The 20,100-nt window shown below is 39.1% G+C and overlaps 1 protein-coding gene across 2 annotated transcripts in view; it reads right to left on the bottom strand.

The window, feature by feature from the left end:
• LOC117209229 (beta-3 adrenergic receptor-like) overlaps positions 1 to 20,100 on the bottom strand; it is an 89,138-nt gene that overhangs the window by 27,709 nt on the left and 41,329 nt on the right. The window contains exon 2 of one of the 2 annotated variants that reach the window (XM_033450981.1): positions 11,878 to 11,880. The gene's annotated coding sequence lies outside the window, so the exon portion shown is untranslated. Of the gene's footprint in view, positions 1 to 11,877; positions 11,881 to 18,869; positions 18,958 to 20,100 lie in introns of those variants that run through there. The other variant, XM_033450982.1, reaches the window with a different exon arrangement.

A 20,100-nucleotide genomic window follows, 5' to 3' on the forward strand; every position in this document is an offset into this window, starting at 1 on the left:
CTCGAATTTCATCGGGTGCCCGCGTACCTGCGGGGTGTGGTCCGGGCGTTCCTCCGGGACCGGAGTATCGTCTATACCGTCCGGGGCGGAGGGGTGACCGGGAGGGCTGTACATCGCGGGGTCCCGCAAGGTTCGGTATTGGGTCGGTTGATGTGGAACATCGCGTACGACGCAGTGCTTTGGACGCCGATGCCTCCGAACTCGACATTGACGTGCTACGCCGACGACACGTTGGTGCTGATCTGGGGCACGGCATGGGGTAGAACCGTCCGCCTGGCGGAGTTGGCGGTGGCCTACGTGGTCGCCGAGATTAAGGAATTGGGACTGAGGGTGTCCCCAGAGAAGTCCGAGGCAATGTTGTTTTGCTGCAAGGCCGATCACAGGACGCTTCCAGCGGGTTATCGCCTGAGGTTGGAGGGGTCTAAGATCGGGGTCGAAACCAGCATGAAGTATCTGGGCCTAACCCTCGACAGCCACTGGACCTTCTGCGCTCACTTCGAGCGCCTGGCGCCGTCTGTTGAGGCGACGGCGAACGCCTTAGGACGTTTGCTGCCTCGGCTGGGCGGGCCCGGCGTCGGAGTGCGCCGGCTGTACGCCGGCGTGGTACGATCGAAGCTCCTCTACGGAGCTCCGATCTGGGCAGAGGACCTGATGACCAACCGTCGCAAGCTCCTAGCGATCAGGAGGCTGCACAGGACGGTGGCCATCAGGGTAGTGAGGGGCTTCCGCACCATTTCGGCGGCAGCGGTGCTCGCCGGGTTTCCCCCGTTCGAATTGCAGGCCCTGAGGTGTCGCGAGATTTTCCTCCACACTCGGGGTGTGTCGGGCGGGGTGGGCCCGGCGGGCACCGACGTCAGGGTTCGGGCTCAGCGAGCTTTGCTCGACAGATGGCGCGCCAGCCTCGACACGAGAGCGGGTGCACCGGGGATAAGGGTCCTCGGGGCCGTCCTTCCAACTGGGACGTTTGGTTGGACGGCGGCGGACCTCCTCTGACCTACAGGCTGACGCAGGTGCTCATCGGACACGGCTGCTTCGGTGAGTATCTGCACCGAATCGGGAAGGAGGCGACCGCGCGCTGCCACCACTGCGATGCAAGCGTGGATTCGGCGCAGCACACGTTGGAATACTGCCCGGCGTGGCCGCGGCCGCGCCACGACCTCATCGCGGAAATCGAATGGGACCTCTCGCCGCCGACGATCCTCGAGGCATTGTTGGTAAGCGAGAGAAGAAGGAGGGCCGTGACCTCCTTCTGTGAGTAAGTTATGCTTCGAGAAGAGGCCGCGGAAAGGGTGAGGGTGCGGAACTCTCACCCTGAGAGGTTTGACCGGCGAGGGCGCGGCAGAGGCCATGGGCGCGCTTCAGTGAGGCGCGCTAGGTCCGCCGCGTCCCCCGGTGGGGTGCAAACTTAGGCGCTGGCAATAGCTCAGCACCCCGGGGCCGCAAAGCAGCCCGGTAGGGGAACCGGGCTGCCTGGCACGGCGGCTCCGGCGACGAGGCGTGGTGTGACAATGGCCACACACCGCTCCATCAAGCGGTGGTATTAGGCACGCGGGGGGGGGGGGCGGTGTATCGCTCACACCGGTTCCCGGGCCCCTTTCGATCGCAGCCGGGACGATCATCGTGGAAGTTTTAGTCGGTTGGAGTCCGGCACTACCACGCCGCTTTTCCCCAGAAGCGACCTGGTGTCCACGTTAATTCCTCCACGTTAATAAAAAAAAAAAAAAGACCTTGTAAACCAAAACAATCATTGGTATTAAAGGCTCAATAATATGGGTCTCTCCCGGATTCGAATTTTGCGTTGACTTTTTCTACGTTCAAGTGCCGCTACATAAGTTACAACTATACTGCGGATTTTGATGTATTTATAGAAATACATTTGAAGATGCAGAATCACGCAGAATGTACATATTATGAAAACATCCAAAAGTGTTTTATCCAAAGTGTTTTCTACGATACTTGACAGGTAACATAATTTTCTATTGAAATTCCACTATTTACATAATATTTTGAAAAATTTGTATGAAAATCCACGGTGGATACGACTGATTCAAAAAACCGAATAGATAAATAAATAGTGAATGTATTTAAAAAAAAAAGAGAGAGAGAAACAAACCGCATTAATTTCTGTGCCTAATAGTGTACAAATGGAAGGATCGGAAAAAGCCAGAATTTCCCTCAATATACTTAGCAATGGGCAATGAAAGCATCGTTCATTTATATCTATTTTGTACCTATTTTTCATTGTTCACTTTGTCGCCAGTCAAACCTATATTTGCCACTCCTAGAATTCGTCCCGTAACGACAGCGCGTGATTAATCGCGATCGAACGAACAGACTGGAGTGAAAAAATATCAGGAGAAGGAGGAGAGAAGACAGACCCTCGCGTGTATGAACGATGAGATTCTTGTACGAAGTTAGCGGAGTAAAAAAAAGAAGAGAAGGGAAAAACAGAATAAACGGCAAACGAGGGTCGAGTTGGCATTATCGAGGATCGTACACGCAACTCGCGTGATCGTGACGAAGGAGGGGTGAGTTAACGCGAGGAATCCCAGTTCAATGCAAAGAAATAGACAGCACGAGTCTTTTCATCAAACGATTTACATCGATCCATGAAAATGGAACGCGTCAGCGGTAAATACGAAATTCCTAATACGTCGTTCGTAACTCGTGACCCAGAAATTGCGATCGGGAGCGTGACATACACGCAATGTGACCCTGAATACCTGCGAGACGATTCGAGATAAGTTCCATTAATAGCGTGCTAATAAGAAAGTTGACGTAGTTGGAATCTCTCGCAATCAGATGTAATCGTGTAAGTTGGGATTTATTTCTAGGTGATTGTTGTGTTGCGTTATTTTGAACTTTCTTTTACGATACTTAGTACATTATGAATGTAATTTGTGAGATTTTATTTGTGCAATAGTTTACGAACTAAAAATGACTAAAGAGTGATGGAATTGATGGAATGGACGAAGATTAATGATAATATGCAACGTTTTGGACAAATCTGCGCTAATTTTTGTAGTAAAATAGAAAAGACAAATGGCACATTTTCGTGAATTTTCATGAGTTGGTAAAGATAACAGAAAAATTTCGATGTCTATTTGCATAACTTTCTATGATAAGAAAGAATCTCGTTCTTTACAGGACGGTCATTTACATAAACATTCTGTACACAACACCACTTAATTTAATTTAAATTAAACCCACCTTCTGTGTACTATTTTATTACAATCTTCGAAATAAATTTATTCTCCAACTTTTAACAAAAGATAGGCGTATAAATCGTAAGCAATGCGTATAACTCAAATTTCACTTCTCTAAAAAAAAAAAAAGAAAACCTCGAGACCTAAAATAATACCTTGTAAAAGAGACTAAATCCTGTCGATGTCAAATGGCTGAAAAATTAATAATTTCCTGTTTTAAATTGATTTACATTTTTTTTATCTGTTTCGCCACTCTTCTAACTAACCGACCACGTGCGTCTACATTATACGTAGCTAGAAAAATTTGATGAATGTCCAGCTGGGCAAAGTAAAGTACATTAAAACATTAATGTAAAAAACAATAATGTAAAGTACATTAAAACATTAATGTAAAAAGACATTATACGTACATGTGTGTGCGTACTATTCAAGATTCGTCGCAAGATCATCGGAATCTGAGAAAGTTGGCCGAATGAAATGGTAAGAAGAAAGGTCACAGACCAATCCGAGGGGAAGCAAGATACGCGCGCACCAACGTGGAAAATTTCTCCCCTTCCGACTCCTACAATATTATCTCTTAAAGTGATGTTCTCCTCCCGAAATTCAGAGATAGATCGAAAACCTCGACGTACAACGTATTTTCAATGAAAACAGATCAAAATCCGAAAAGCTACGCTTCATTGTGTCATCCTGTGAGAGGCGATTTTTATTAGCGAATTTCTGGTGGACCGCCAACATGCTGAAAAATCCAAATCAAATTCAAAATCCAATGGACGACAAAGGTTTCCATTGCTCGTAAACGTGACGCAATTAACGAAATGGAAATTCAATCGAAAAAAAATTATCAGTTGAGATTAAATTAACGTTGAAAAAGCTTCATAACGTAATATTCCGTTGTGGAAATTTGTTGAGGCAACTCAATTGGTAATGAAGTTTAAAGTTACAGAGCGTCATTAATGTTGAATTAGTGCGGAAACCTTTGAGTTGACAGAAGCTACTGATGTAGTAATTGTAGTTATAGAAGTTTCAGATCGGTATACATAACTAGCTTAAAATAAGTATTCGGGACGTATTTCCCCTCGTTTTCTCCTTCTAGAGAATCGTTTGAAACATAGGGTGTCCTGAATCGATGATATAACCGATAAGAAGAAAGTAATTCTAATTAAAAGATAAATCGGGGAGCATAGAATAAAATATTTTCACGCGACACCCTATTTTTTTTAAAAAAAAGTGGCTTTAGACGCTAATCTCGAATATTTGTACATACTTTAACTCTCTTGCGATCCTTGAATTTTTTACGTCACAATCTCGATTTCATTTTAACCAAGAAAAGAAATTTTAATGTTTTAGGAGATCTTTAGCGTAAGATTGAGGAAGGAAATTACGAGATATATTTAGAACGAATTTTCTCAGAAAACAAAATCTCGTATGAGAACGCTTTATTCGTAACATAATGTAATATAATATAATATAGTAACTTTATTTATTTGATAGATTTATTCACAGTGATGAGACAGGAAGCTATGATTATTTAATTAAAGCTACTTCTTAATGTAGTAATGTAATACAACTAAAACAATTAAAATTGGTACAACTAATTAACTTCTAAGTGACAACTCACAACTCGCAACTGACTACTCACGACTCGTGACTAACTCCTAACTCATGATCTACTACAAGACAATACCCTTTAGATTTAAGCATTAGATGCAACTAGAATCAAACATACTATAAACTCTTATAATCCAAGTTTCAGTACCACACCAAAGTAATTTACTTATAATTCTCAATGAGAATTGATTGTAAAAAATCTACCAAAAAAAAAAAAAAAAAAATGATCTAATACAACTGACTAACTCTCTCCACCAAAACATCCTTTTTTATCAGTTTTAGTATTCCTACCACGGACACGTGTTTCGTAACTGTCGTTGATCCTTTTTCAAGTACCTATTTTCCTAAAAGGCCATGGGCATATTGCTGGGTCGCATGGCCTATTCGGATTTCGCGTGGTTTCTGGACCGTCTGCACTTTGCTTTTTTCCTGCACTGTAGTTCATCGGGTTTTCTTTAATGATTTTTCCACGATAGTACAATAATAAAACAATAATAGCATAACAGCTTATGTAGGTGTTCAACGACACTTCGAGGTGGTTGTCACGTAAACTTAAGGGTTGGTTGATGAAATAAAATAGCTGAGTCGTAACACAACTATTAATTTTGCCTTAATTAAACTTTATTATGAATTCAGCAATCACAATATAATACACACTGAATTAACATAAATGACAATTCACTCCAACCACGTTATGTAGGACTTAGTTACAATAATACGTTAAGTACGCGACTGTTATAAGGGTAGAGACCGGTAAAGATATGTTGACTATTCTAAGGATACAGAATAAGTGAGTGTTACTGACGATACTGTGTCTGAGGAAAGCTAGGGGTCGGTGTGTCTGAGGACACTGAACTGTCGGATTTGTTGATGACAATTTTGGTTAAGGAAGTGAGGATAGTAGACACCGTTTCCGATTGAATAGTAAGACGGTTAGTGGACCAGGAAGAGTTTTAGTCGCCCTCGCGAGAAAGTTGCTAACGGAACATACTAGATGTGAAGAGAACCAACTTTCTAGATTAACACGTGGTAGACAATAAACGTAAAAGGGAATCTAAAACAAGAAATACTCGCTTGGTCCGAAGGACCTTAACTATGAAAATTCCAAGACCCCTGGTGGGCACTTAAGACTATTGAGGGTACGCGCCAAGGATGTGCAGACATCAGGGTGCCATCCTGTCCGCGGTGTGTGGCCTGGTCTCTGATGTGAATTGACGTTACATGGTCTACGACACTTCCTGGGTCGTGAACCGCAAATTTCTTGGCATCGACGAGGATGTCACGTAAACTTGAGGCTTAGATGATAAAAACAAGAAGGTTGAGCCGTAACACAACTATTAACTTTCTTTTTATCAAAGATTATGAATTCAATAATCACAATTGAATATACACTGATGCGTATGCATAAATTATGTACGCGACTCGTCCAAGAGTAGAAACGGTAAAAGATGTTGACTATTCTAAAGATAGAGAATAAGTCACAGGAATACGAGGCTGTCCGCCTCTTTTGCGAACGGGTTATGCTCGCAAAGGAGCGATGGAGAGGGATGGCGGTCAGGCGGCCTAGAGCCGCTTCATCGCCGTCCCAACGGACCGCGACTAGAAGGGGAATGGCGCTAGGGACAATGCCCGGCCCCCATCTTAGAGCCAAACTCAACAGTTAGGGAAATTTTTAGAACTGGCTCGATCAAGAGGACGCAGGAGGGGGGGGGTGCAATAGAAAGATAATTCGTAAGAGGTCCCCGAAGCACTCCTGTCACACGCGTAAGATGGTCATCGTGGAGTTTTAGTCGGTAAGAGTCCGACACTACTCTGCTGTTGCCGATTATTAGCAGCAGCGAAATGTCCATGAGGATTTTTCCACGTGCAAAAAAAAAAAAAAAGATAGAGAATAAGTGCAGTTCAGTGACGATGCTGTGTCTGAGAAAAACTAGTGATGGGTGTGTCTAGCACACGGTACCATCGGATTTGTTGATAACAATTTTGGCTAGGAAAGTAAGGCTAGGATAGGCATTGCTTCTGATTTTTTTATTTATTTATTTGTTGAAATTACAATCAATTCTCGCGTTGAGAATTTTCAGTAATTTTTCTGGCGTGGCGCAGTGACATGGCTGTTTATTTACAATAAGTTAATACTTATTATAGATAGGTATAATTTATAAGTATTATAAGTAAGTGCATATGCTTAATTTGGATAACTAAATGAATCTAGCGTTTAGGTCTAGCGGGTAGTGCCTCTTCAGCCTGCGAATCTAGTCCGTCGTATCAAGTAGTCCAGTGATTAGGTGGTTTCGGTGTTTGTTGACTCTTTTGCTATATCTGTCGCTATATTTTGCTATTTCCTCTTTGACTGTGGGTATCTTGAGGTCGCGATGGATGGTTTCGTTGGTAACATACCAAGGTGCGTCTATTAAGGATCTTAGCGTTTTCGATTGGAAGCGTTGAAGTATTTCGATGTTGGAGTTACTTGCTGTTCCCCATAGTTGGATTCCGTAGGTCCAGACAGGTTTTATTACGGTCTTGTAGAGGGTAATTTTATTCTGTATGTTTAGTTTGGAACATCGGCCCGTGAGCCAATAGAGTTTTTTTAGTTTGTCCTTTAGTTGCTTCGTTTTATCTGAGATGTGTTTCTTCCACGTTAATCTCCTGTCCAGGGTCATGCCCAGGTATCGGACTGAGTCCCTGCTAGGAACTGTTGCATTGTTGATGGTGACGTGGGGGCAGGTTTGTTTTCGGAGCGTGAAGGTTACATGTGAGGATTTCTTTTCGTTAATTTTGAAACCCCATTTATGAAATCACTTTTCCATGGAGTCGAGACTTCGCTGGAGAGTGGATGAGGCTATTACCGGGTCTGCGTGGGTAGCTAATAGCGCTGTGTCGTCTGCAAATGTCGCTATTGTTATCTCGTTTGATATAGGTAAGTCGGCAGTGTAGATGGAGTACAGTAGGGGTCCGAGGACACTACCTTGGGGTATGCCGGATTCTATTGGGAATGTTGCGGAAGTGGCGTCTAGGCATTTAACCATGAATTGTCTATTGGTTAGGTAGGATTTTAGGATGGAGTAGTAGAGGTGAGGTAGGATCTTTTTAAGCTTGTATAGTAGCCCTTCATGCCATACTTTGTCGAATGCCTGTTGGATGTCTAGGAAAACCGCTGAGCAATATTTTTTCTTTTCGAGTGTTTGGCTGATCGTATGGGTTATGCGGTGGATTTGCTCTACTGTTGAATGTTGTTTTCGGAAGCCGAATTGGTGATCTGGGAGTGTTTTCAAGTTCTCTAGGAATGTAAGGAGTCGATTCGTGAGCATCTTCTCGAATAGTTTAGACAGGGTAGGTAAAAGACTGATTGGGCGATAGGAGCTGGTTTCGTATATCGGTTTACCGGGTTTAGGGATGAGGGTAATCAATGAGATTTTCCAGGCCTTAGGATAGTGTTCAAGGCGAAGGATAGCATTAAAAATCGATGTGATGAGTGCTATCCCTTTTATGGGAAGTTCCTTGATTGCTTTATTGCCTATTAGGTCGTGCCCTGCTGCTTTCTTGGGGTTTAGGCGACTGATTGTTTCTATAGTCTCTGCAGAAGTGAAGGGTTCGATAGGAGGGGACATTTGGAAGGGGGTGTGCGAGTATTCAGTGACGTCCGCGGCAACTTTGGGGGAATGGGGTTTGAATACTTTAGCAAACAGGTCGGCTTTTTCTATAGGGCTTCGCGCCCATCCACCTTGCGGACGGCGGATAGGTGGGATTATTTGTGGGGGGCGTGTGAGTTTCCTGGAGGCCTTCCATAGTGAGTAGTTGGAGTCGGCTGTGGCGGATAAGCTGGCGAGGTATTTTTGGAAACAGTCGTTTTTATAATTTTTTATGGTTTTGGATAGCTTTCTAGTTGCGTTATTTAGTTTGCGTTTGTCATCCGGTGTTCTATGGGTCTGCCATACTCTTCTTAGTCTACGTTTTTTTGCTATTTTTTTTAGTATGTATTGGGGATATTCTTGTTTGCTGATAGATGTCTTTGTCGGTGTGGAGAGGCGGATGGCGTTTATTATGCTCGTGTTTAAGTATTCCGTGGCTGCTTCGATTTCTTCCTTAGTTTTTAGTGGAGTTAAGGCTGAAGTTGAGTGTGTAAAGACTTCTCTAAAGAGCTGCCAGTTGGTGTGTTGGTTGTGAATGGGGCCATTAGGTGTATTCTCGATAATTGTTGAACTGACTATTGCCATCACGGGGGAATGATCAGAGGAGAGATCAGCCGAGGAGTTGGTTTGGACGTGTCTTGATGAGATATTTTTAGTTACGAAGAAGTCGAGAAGGTAGGGTATTTTGTTGGTGTCAGTGGGCCAGTATATGGGTTCGTATGTGGTGAGGTAGTTGAGGTTGTTGTTTATTATGCTGTTTAAGAGGTTTTTGCCTCTTGCTGTAATCAGTCTGCTGCCCCATTGGGTGTGCTTGGCGTTATAGTCTCCCCCAGCTATGAATCTATTGCCCAGGGTGTCCAGGAAGTTATCAAAATCTTCTTTGGCGATGGAGTGTCTGAGAGGGCAGTATACTGCTGAAGTGGTGATTGTGCCATGACAGTCTTCTATTGCTACGTTTGTTGCTTGGAGGTAGTCTTTCTGGAATGATGGAAGTTCGTAGTGCTTAATACTTGTTTTGATTATTATTCCGGTGCCACCGTGGGCCTTTCCGCTGGGGTGTTGGGTATGGTAGAATTTGTAACCATTTATTTTCAGGTAGTTTTTGTCGGTGAAGTGGGTTTCCGATACGAGCATTACGTCGATTTGCTGGTATTTTAGGAAGAGTTCTAGTTCAAGTTTGTGTTGCGCTAGACCGTTGGCGTTCCAAAGAGCTATGCGCCTTGGTTTTATTTTGCGTCGGGGCGTATTAATTTATCCATGATGAGTGTTAGTAGCGATAGCAAATTATTTATTTGCTCTGATTGTTTCTCTATTAGCTTTTCAAGCCTAGAGAAGTTGTCTGTGTTAGGTGGGTTGGGGACACTATTTTGGGAAAGATCCCTTTGGCTGTTCGGGTTATTTTGGATGCCTTGTACTGCTTGGGCATAGGAGGTTGAGGTGGTGATGAATTTGGTAGGACTGGGTGTTTGGTTGGTTGAGGGGATTGGGGTAGTCGTGAATTTCGGCGGGCTGGGTGTTTGGTTGGTTACTTCTTTTGCTCTGAGTTTAGGGTACCTGTTTGTGTATAGAGTTTTATAGGCTGAGCAGCCTTTGTAGTTGGCAGGATGGTCACCTTGACAGTGGATGCATTTCGCTGGGGTTTCCGGTGATTTAGCGCACTGGTCAGTGGAGTGAGTGCCTGCACATTTAACGCAGCGGAAAGTATGGTTGCAGTATTTCTGCGTATGACCGTACCTTTGGCACCTTTTGCATTGCACTATTTCTTTTTTCACAAGCGGTGGTTCGAATTTTACTATTGCGTTCATTAGGCGACTGATATTGTAGATTTCCTTATTGTTTGGCTTTTGTTTTATATCTATGAAAAATAAGGATAACGGGTCTTTCGAGACTCTATTCCTTATATTACTTACGTTGATGACTTCGTGTCCGAGTTTTGAGAGTTCGTATTTGAGTTCGTCTATGTCTGCTGAGTGGTGGATGTTTCGTAGGACCACCCGGAAAGGCCTTTCCTGTTTGAGTTGGTAGGTGTGGAAGTTGGCGTTCAGGGTCCTAAGTATCTTGGTGAGTTTTCTGTAAGCTTCTGGGTTCCTCGGCAGTATTTTTACTTTATTGTTATTTATCTTTAAGTTATAGTCCTCCTTGGAGATATCTCTCTCTAGGGACTTGATCATTGTTTGTATGTCAATGACGTCATCCACAAATATTGGTGGGGGAGGGGGGATTCTCTGTGATTGTTGGTTTGGCAGCGGTTCTGCGATTTCCATGGCGTCGTTAGTGGATTGCAGTACGGCGAATCTGTTGTGGGTGTTTATTTGTATCGTTGATTGTTCGTTCCGGGTGTCGATTGTGTATGGTTTTGTTGTTTCTATTTTCCGTTTCTTTGTAATATTAGTGTCGTTGGTGCGGAGAGTTCTGCTACACTTCTGCCACGGGTGGGAGGGGGTAGCGCGGGGTAGTTGCGAGTCTGCTCCGGAGAGCCTGGTCGCGATTGCTGAGCTATCATCGAGCTAGTTGATTCAAAATAAATAACTAGTCGTGAGGCTATGAGGCTAGTATTCGGGTTGGGGTTAGGTGCGTGGAATTTTCTTCTCCCTAAAGGGTAGGAAACACTTGGCTGTGTTCACTTTCGACGGTTGGGCGACACGTGTTGTTTTCGGACTACACTGGGCACTGATTGCTTCTGATTGAATAAGAAAAAGGTTGCCGGGCAAGGAAGGGTTCTAGCCGCCCCCGAGAGAAAGTTGCTAGTGGGAAGCATCATACGTGAGAAAAACCAACTTTCCCGTATTTTCCCGATGTAGACAATAAATTTAAGGAGCACTTGAAACAAAAGATACTTGTTTGGTCTGACGGACCTTAATTATAAAAATGCCAAGATTTATGGTGGGTCCTTAAGACTATTGAAGGCAGTAAGGATGTGCAGACATCTGGATGCCATCTTGCCCGCCACCATCAACAATGCAACAATCCCTAGCAGGGACACAGTCCGATACCTGGGCATGACCCTGGACAGGAGACTAACGTGGAAGACACACATCTCAGATAAAACGAAGCAACTAAAGGACAAACTAAAAAAACTCTATTGGCTCACGGGCCGACGCTCCAAACTAAACATACAGAATAAAATTACCCTCTACAAGACCGTAATAAAACCTGTCTGGACCTACGGAATCCAACTATGGGGAACAGCAAGTAACTCCAACATCGAAATACTTCAACGCTTCCAATCGAAAACGCTAAGATCCTTAATAGACGCACCTTGGTATGTTACCAACGAAACCATCCATCGCGACCTCAAGATACCCACAGTCAAAGAGGAAATAGCAAAATATAGCGACAGATATAGCAAAAGAGTCAACAAACACCGAAACCACCTAATCACTGGACTACTTGATACGACGGACTAGATTCGCAGGCTGAAGAGGCACTACCCGCTAGACCTAAACGCTAGATTCATTTAGTTATCCAAATTAAGCATTTGCACTTACTTATAATACTTATAAATTATACCTATCTATAATAAGTATTAACTTATTGTAAATAAACAGCCATGTCACTGCGCCACGCCAGAAAAATTACTGAAAATTCTCAACGCGAGAATTGATTGTAATTTCAACAAATAAATAAAAAAAAAAAAAAAATCTTGCCCGCGGTGTGGGGCCTGGTTAGTGTAGAGAGTCATTGGACGTAACAGTAGGTATCATGCCTGTCGATCAAGTCCATTCAATTATACTACGTATTATACGACATTTTGTATGTATACAATGAACATTATGGGATAAAGTAAACCGATTATAGCGTGTAAATTAGGGTGCAACAGAAACGAGGACAAAAATCGTACGAGTATGTATTCGCAAGTAGGTATTTCACATCCTTTAATTTTACTTGCGGTAAAAACCATTGTCCACACGTGGCCATGCATTCTAATCGCGATCCTCCGGTTTCATCGAGCAATGTAATTAGCCGGGGAAATTCAAACCATTAACGTATCGTTGTAAAAAAAGGACGAATAAAACTGCTGAAGATAGGAAAAAAGAGGGAATAATCTTGCTGGAAGTGACGAGCGATGAGATAGAGAGGGTAATGGAGCCGAGAAGCGTTGGAATTGTTCGAACGAACATCCTCTTAAGTAGCCATTTAAAGTCCGCATTCCGACCACGTGAAATCTCTTTGGTGACTCTCTTGCTCGTCGAAATTTTGTCGCGTTAAAACGGTCACGTTGTGCCAACAACGGTGAAATATTACCACTTCCGAGTCCCGGCGAGCTTAGAATGGAATACTATACCGCAAGCTAAGTAACTGTGCTTAAATTACACCACGCTAGTTGCTACAAAATGGAAAACTTTCGTCCTAATATTCTTAAGAGGCAATCGCGACACGTACAACGTTTGCCAGGCTAAATTGTGCCTTTGGTAAACTCAATGGACTGTGTTCTCTAGACAGACATCCTGCTGCGAAACAACTACTGCCCACTATGTGCTTTCGAGTGGGCTTCTCAATGACACATTCTTGGAAAGATGCGTGACAGATTCTGAATCGAGGATATGGCATGTGTCGTTTTGCCAGACAATGAATACTATTTTCTATGGGAAATCTGTTTTTTCTCTACCTTTGTATTTTGTTTTCCTTCTTCTGTTCTCTTTTTTTGTAACCAATGATGTTTGGTATATGTCTAAACTACGTCTACACTGTACGGGACAAGCTATAGATCTGTGTATTCTCTGTAAAAAAAGGTATTAAGGCACTTAGATCAGTTTCTTTTTTTTTATTTACTTATTTAATTTGTATTTTACAATTTGTCCTAATGGATATTCGGTGAATTTTTCTATCTTTATTGCTAAATAACATGTGGATGGCTACCGCTAGCGGGATACCATCTTTTAGTTTGTCTATTTTATTTCTTTAAATTCTACCAAATGTCCAAATCGGACAAATTGTGAATGTAAACAACTAAATAAAAAAAAAATTTATTTTTTTAGTGAGGTCAGTGGGATGTTTTCTTTTCAGTCTTTTTTTTATATGGGGTTTGCTCGTTTTAGCAGCCAACTGGTTTGCATGCGTTGCCATTTTTCCCTTGTATTTTTTTTTTTTTTTTGATATCTGTCGATTTCTTCTTTGACCATTGATCAGATCAAAGATTTACCATCCAAACCGGTTGGCTGCTGAAACGAGCAAAACTCTCATAAAAGGAAGACTAAAGGGAAAACACCCCACTGACTTCACTAAAGAAATAAAATAGACAAATTCAAAGATGGTATCCCGCTGGGGGTAGCCAGCCACATGTTAATTACCAATAAAGCTAGAAAAATTTACCGAATATGCATTAGGACAAATTGTAAAGTATAAATTAAATAAAGAAAAGATCAAAGATTGATCAAAAGGATATTTCAACTTTAATTTTGTACAATTTATCGAAAATTCACAGTATGTCCAGCTGGACAAATTGTAAAGTACAAATTAAGTAATAAAGAAGAAAGTTATCGTATGTATGAGAAACAAAGACAGACAACGTAGTACTTTTACACTCACGTTCTCAGATTTAAAATATTTATTTTATTTATTTTAAACTTAGCACTCTCAGATATCAGTATTCTAACACGCACTGTCATAACGTGTGACTAAATGTTAAAAATATTGATTTCCATAAAAAGTTTATGACCGTGACATTTGCGATGGACCAATATATTAAGAAAATGTTCATAGTATATACACCCACACATTTAAGATGGTTTCCATTTCATTTTGAATTTATTTTATTTTGCTTGAAAGGAAAAAAGTTTCCTGACAAAAAAATTAAGAATATTCTTGTTTATACGTAAACAGTAATTTCAACTGTATATCGATATTTTCTATATAAAAATATGTACGTAATAAATTTGTATTACAAATCAGAGAGGAAAATACGAGTAAATAAATGTGTAGAATTATAAGGTATTAAAGAAAACGCGGTGGAAGCATTACATAACTGACACACAAAGACGGATGCGCGTAAAAGGACAGAGCAAAACAAGAAAAGGAAGCATAATAAAATGAACGATGATAGCTCTTTTCTCTCTCTTTCTCTATATCAGCCGATATTATTCAATAGTCGATATTCAATAGTCGAAGTAGGAGCATTGACTTTTATGCTATTTCAGAGTATCTTCAAAGAAAAATTGGTCAGATCACTTACGTACGTCCATTGTATCTAGTTATCTTATATTTTATTTTAGATAGAAATAGCAAAGCTTTTAGAATTTTTTTTCTTACGATGGTGAAAAATATATAGATGCTTTTGTGTATAGATGTTTTTATTGAAATCGAAACAGAATTTTCAGCATATTAGCGAAAATAAATTCTTCCAGCTATGATCACTACAAATTAAAATTTATGTTATATGTCTGTAATACCAGCGTTAACATTTAACCAGGTTTTTCACTTTTCTTCATTTTCTCTATCTTTACTGAAAAAAAACTGTAACCGTGTCTATTTTTACATAGATCTACAGCTGACCTATATCTGTATATGTACGTACATCGACGTAAGCAAAAGAATACAATGGATGTAACCGCAGGGTCGACACGGTGCGCAATTACCGTGGAATCCGGAAATTTTAATTAAATCGACACGGAAATCGTTGGTGAAACGAATATTCTAACAACTTGGTAAAAGTAATTTTCTCTCGATAGCAGATAGACGGTACATTTCTGTGAGTGAAAAATCATCGTTAGCATTTAACGTGTATTATAACATGTAACGTGTAATTAAGTGCTTGAAGATTTGTTTTAATAAAATAAAATATAAGTATAAATGAAAGAAGCACAAAAATTGTTAACATGTTTTTGTTTAACTGAAAACATATTACGATTGATCGCGAATAATTTGTTATACGTGGTGATGTGGTAACGAGAAAAATTTTAAATGAACTGTCCTCGATGACAAGCCTTATCAATAACAGCTCTCGCGAAAACCGACGCTTTTTATCTCCGTACAAATTTCTGTTCATATGGCGTTGAATTTGTTACAACCCACGTACTTTTTATTTTTGCTTTTAATCGCTACAAGAGAGAGAAATAGCATGTTTCAACAGGAAAAAGAAACTGATAAGTCTTCCTATAATATATATGAAGGAAGACTTATCAGTATTATATATATATCTTTTTTTATTAAAATCCTTTTTCTTCCATCGAACTCTTCGCTGGTGAAATAACGTTTGAACTTTAACGATTTACAACTTCTAAGGAACAAACCTTTTACAATAGCTTCGCGATTGATTCCTTGAAAGAAAGTACATGAAATTGATACTCTGGAGCACGGAAGGATTGAAGGTTACTCTCTGTCTACATATAAATTAAAAAAATTAACTTTTCGCATGTCCTCCTGTCCTTAGCCCATTTTTAATTAAAAATGAAGTTAAAAAAGAATTGAAATTATAGAGGAGCAGTTTTAAAATCCAGTATATTGACAACCAATCTTGTACATGAACACGCAAAGAAAAACTCAAATCCGAACAAAGTTTATAATTAACAATACAAATATGGACTGATTAGAAATAGATAACGACGAATTGAAAATTATTTATGAGCTAGAATTATTCACGTCGCATGCTCGCATGTGAAGTTCAACTAACAGCTCAATTAGTATAAATCATCCTTCTAACGTTTTTTCTCCTTTTTTTCTTTTTTTTTTTTTTATTATTTAATTTGTACTTTACAATTTGTCTAGCTGGACATTTGGTAAATTGCTTCTAACGTTTCGTAAAAATTCCATCCGGTTATCGAGTTGACACGGTTCGTTCGCTCGGCGTTTTATTTGCTTCGTTTGTTTAATGTTTAACGAAACAATGAAAGAGAAAAAAATAAGAGAAGAAACTATAAATCTGAATAAAAGTATCGATAATTGCGATTGTTAGAACAAAACCATCAGGGTGGAAATGGATTACATAAGAAATAAGCCAGTTCAATTAATATAGCTCGTCGATTAAATTTACTTTTATTGAATTGGCAGAGGAATATTTAAGCGCGTATGAAACGTATTCGACCTGGTAACCTTTTGGCCGATTTCGTGACGTTGCTCCTCCAATAACAAATGACCGAAAGTTATCAAATCAGAAAGGCAAATTGCCAGGTAATAAGAAAACTCCACTTATCTTTGTGGACGTCAATACATAATCTTTTTTGAGGAGAAATAAAATCCACCACCTAACGATTGAATTTCCATATACAGTGGTTCACCAGAGTATTCAAACATCTGTCACAGAATTATTTTATGGATACGTTACGTGCATTACACGAGAGTTTTTCAGATTTCTTCGGCACTGTAATGAGTACCAAACACAACTATAATGGAAATTTACCGAATGTCCAGCTGGTCAAATTGTAAAGTACAAATTAAATAATAAAAAAAAAATAAACTATAATGGTAGAATTTGAAACCAGTCCGAAAGAGTACAGAAGTTACAAGACGTTTATTGCAAACAGATCTTTAGAGTACTGTAGCCCTTAGCAAGAACAAGAATAACATTTGCATGATTTTAACCAACAAATAATCGCTAATAACTCTGGAAGTTGAATACAACTTTAAAATAAAGAAAAAAGAAAAAACAAATCTTTGCAAGATGTGCTTCTAATAAATATCTTGTACATATAACTCCCATATACATTGCCAGATTCATTCGGAATTTTGCCAATGTAATGAAGCTAACCGTTATGATGCTAATTTTTTTCTTTTTTTTTTATTATTTAATTTGTACTTTACAATTTGTCCAGCTGTACATTTGGTAAATTTTTCTAACTTAATTACTAAATAACATGTAGATGGCTACCCACAACAGGATACCATCTTCGAGTTTGACTATTATGGTGCCAATGAAATTTCAAAATGTTTTGTATAATATATGCATAAAAGGTTCCTAGTTTCTAGGAGTGTTCGAATAGTCACTGGTGTAGATACATACGTTCACATGTCATATCTTATCATCCAGTTCCTATATTGACTATATCTTTATTTTCGTCAATATTAGAAAATCAATATTTACTGTATTGAATTTTCACAGTACAAAATACATATAAATGACATTTCATCTGTTATTTATGTATTCCTATCAGTTGAGTATGTTTAATCGCTGCACTTTTGCCTTTTGTTGTTATATTAATTAGCTTATTAATGGATTATTAACTTGTCACTTTTATCGCTAATATTGCCTGTTAATTAACGTGAAACATGTGAGTTATATTTATTGATTCATTAATCGTTTCATCTTTCACTTTTGTGCCAGTTACCCACTCTGAGAATTTCTTTTTTTATTTATTTAATTAGTATTTTACTATTTGTCCAGCTGGACATCTTTCTGAGAATGCAGCAATCATTTGTCGCCTCCATGAGGACAATTTGAGACTCATTATGGGAATATTAATGATGATCAATGTTTCCCATGTTTCCTTTAATAACAATCAAAATTAATCCAGCAGAAGCTCGATTATCAGAATACCAATTGTAGAATATCAATTAACGGAAAAGGGAATGGCCTTCGTGAAAAAATATATTTATCTTCCTTTATTTTGTATGAATAATCGAATAATTAAATTCCTACTGTAGTAATAACATTTAGGAATCGTTATCGATTGGTTTATTATATGAAAATGTGAGCGAGTGAAATTTTTGTATTTAAAATTTCATATCCGTGTTCGTTACGTTATGAAGATTCTCGGTTACACATCAAATAATTGCTCTTGTACATCGTTCAATAAACAAGCTGCAATTTCGTCGAAATTAAATATGAAACGGGTCCGACGAAAAAATGTTGAGATATTTTATTTACGAAGCTTTTTAAGTGAGTATGCAGCATCCCACTAGTATAATAATTTCTATCCCTTTACTGCGAAACCGTAGAATCACGGATAACAAATTTGTTTCGTTTCGCGTGAATTAAAAAATTTTTCTGTAGAAAAGCGCGCAAGTAAAATCAACTTTTTCTCCATTCTTTACGTCGATGCAGCGTATCGTTAAACAAATACCCACAGCTCAATCGGAAATATCTATCTTTATAACGTAAATATTAAATATCTTTTTCATTTTTTCAAACAGAAGTTCAATATTATTTGTTACTAGAAGCAAATAAGCAGAAGAAAGCAATTTATAACATCAACATTAAATATCGTGCTTATCTTCGTCATATCAAAATTAATCATTTTTTTTATTTCTCCGTAGGCTCCGTTATTATGTGTTATTTAAAAAAAAAGCAAATAAATTAAACGGATTTGTAATATGAATATAAATATCTTTTTCATGTTTATAATATAAAAATAAAATAAATAAAAAATCATTCGCTATATAAAAGAAACTAGCAAAAAGTAACAAACTTTTCCATTTGTATTTCCATAATAATCACGATATTTCTTTTTCTGTCTCAATTTACTCATAAACTATCCGATTTTTCGCTCACCATTGTGCCCAAAATAAAGACATAATCTCAGTTCCATTGTGTCCTTTCATCGGAGTATCGAATGCGTGACGTTTACAGTTTTCACTCATCGTCTCTGTTGAGAATACAAAAAAAGAGGATATTAACAGAAAAGCCATCATCTATTCTATACACATTTATTCATTTCTGTTTCACGATTATCGGAACATTGTTAGCCAATTTCGAACGAATCATCCTCATCGTTATTTATATTATTCTTCAAATTTAAATTTCTTTTAATAAATCTGCGTAATTTTCGTGAATAACAATTTTTTTACCTCCATTCTTTTCAAGCATATGAAAGTTATGGTTCATTTTTCAAAAAATTTTTTCTGGACTTTTTCCCAGACTCGTTTAATGGAGTTATGAATAAAAAACGACGGCTTAATTGCGTAATAGCCTTTTCGAGGATGAAGTTACCACGAAATACAGGTTGAATTTGTTTCATGAATAAACTTCTATTGAGATTTATTCGGATCATCGCGCGTCTTTATTTCCTTTATCTCCTCGCCTTGTCACCGTGTCTATTTCATCCTGTTCGATTCAGCTTTGATCGATTCCCGGGATTTTATTTCAGACAAGTGAATCGATTCGTGACTTTCCTTCTCGTTCATTTCGAAATACGACGTTATAAGGAAGAGGAAAATCGAAAAGAAAGAAAGACGCATGATCTGCGAATAAAATTTTCCATCAGAGGATTTTTCCTATCAGCCGATGCGTCTTTCATGTAGATATTAAAGTAGGGGATAACTTGTGAATAAAAGGGAGAAACCGTGGGAGATTAATGGACTGGAACTGGAGGATGTTTTTTTCAATTATCGTTACATCGTCGAGGAAATAAAGGTATCCCTGAAATTGGTGGGTTCGTTTGATATTTTTTTTTTTATTTATTTGTTGAAATTACAATCAATTCTCGCGTTGAGAATTTTCAGTAATTTTTCTGGCGTGGCGCAGTGACATGGCTGTTTATTTACAATAAGTTAATACTTATTATAGATAGGTATAATTTATAAGTATTATAAGTAAGTGCATATGCTTAATTTGGATAACTAAATGAATCTAGCGTTTAGGTCTAGCGGGTAGTGCCTCGTTTGATATGAGCTGTTTTGGAAGAAATTTTGTACTTGGTACAAATGATGTAAATTGTTCAATTAATAAGAAAAAGGACGAAGAAGAGATAGAATCGACTGATTTTCTTTGAGTCTATAGCCTA

Source organism: Bombus bifarius, unplaced genomic scaffold (assembly GCF_011952205.1).
Source record: "Bombus bifarius isolate JDL3187 unplaced genomic scaffold, Bbif_JDL3187 scf7180000008166, whole genome shotgun sequence".
Classification (NCBI taxonomy): domain Eukaryota; kingdom Metazoa; phylum Arthropoda; class Insecta; order Hymenoptera; family Apidae; genus Bombus; species Bombus bifarius.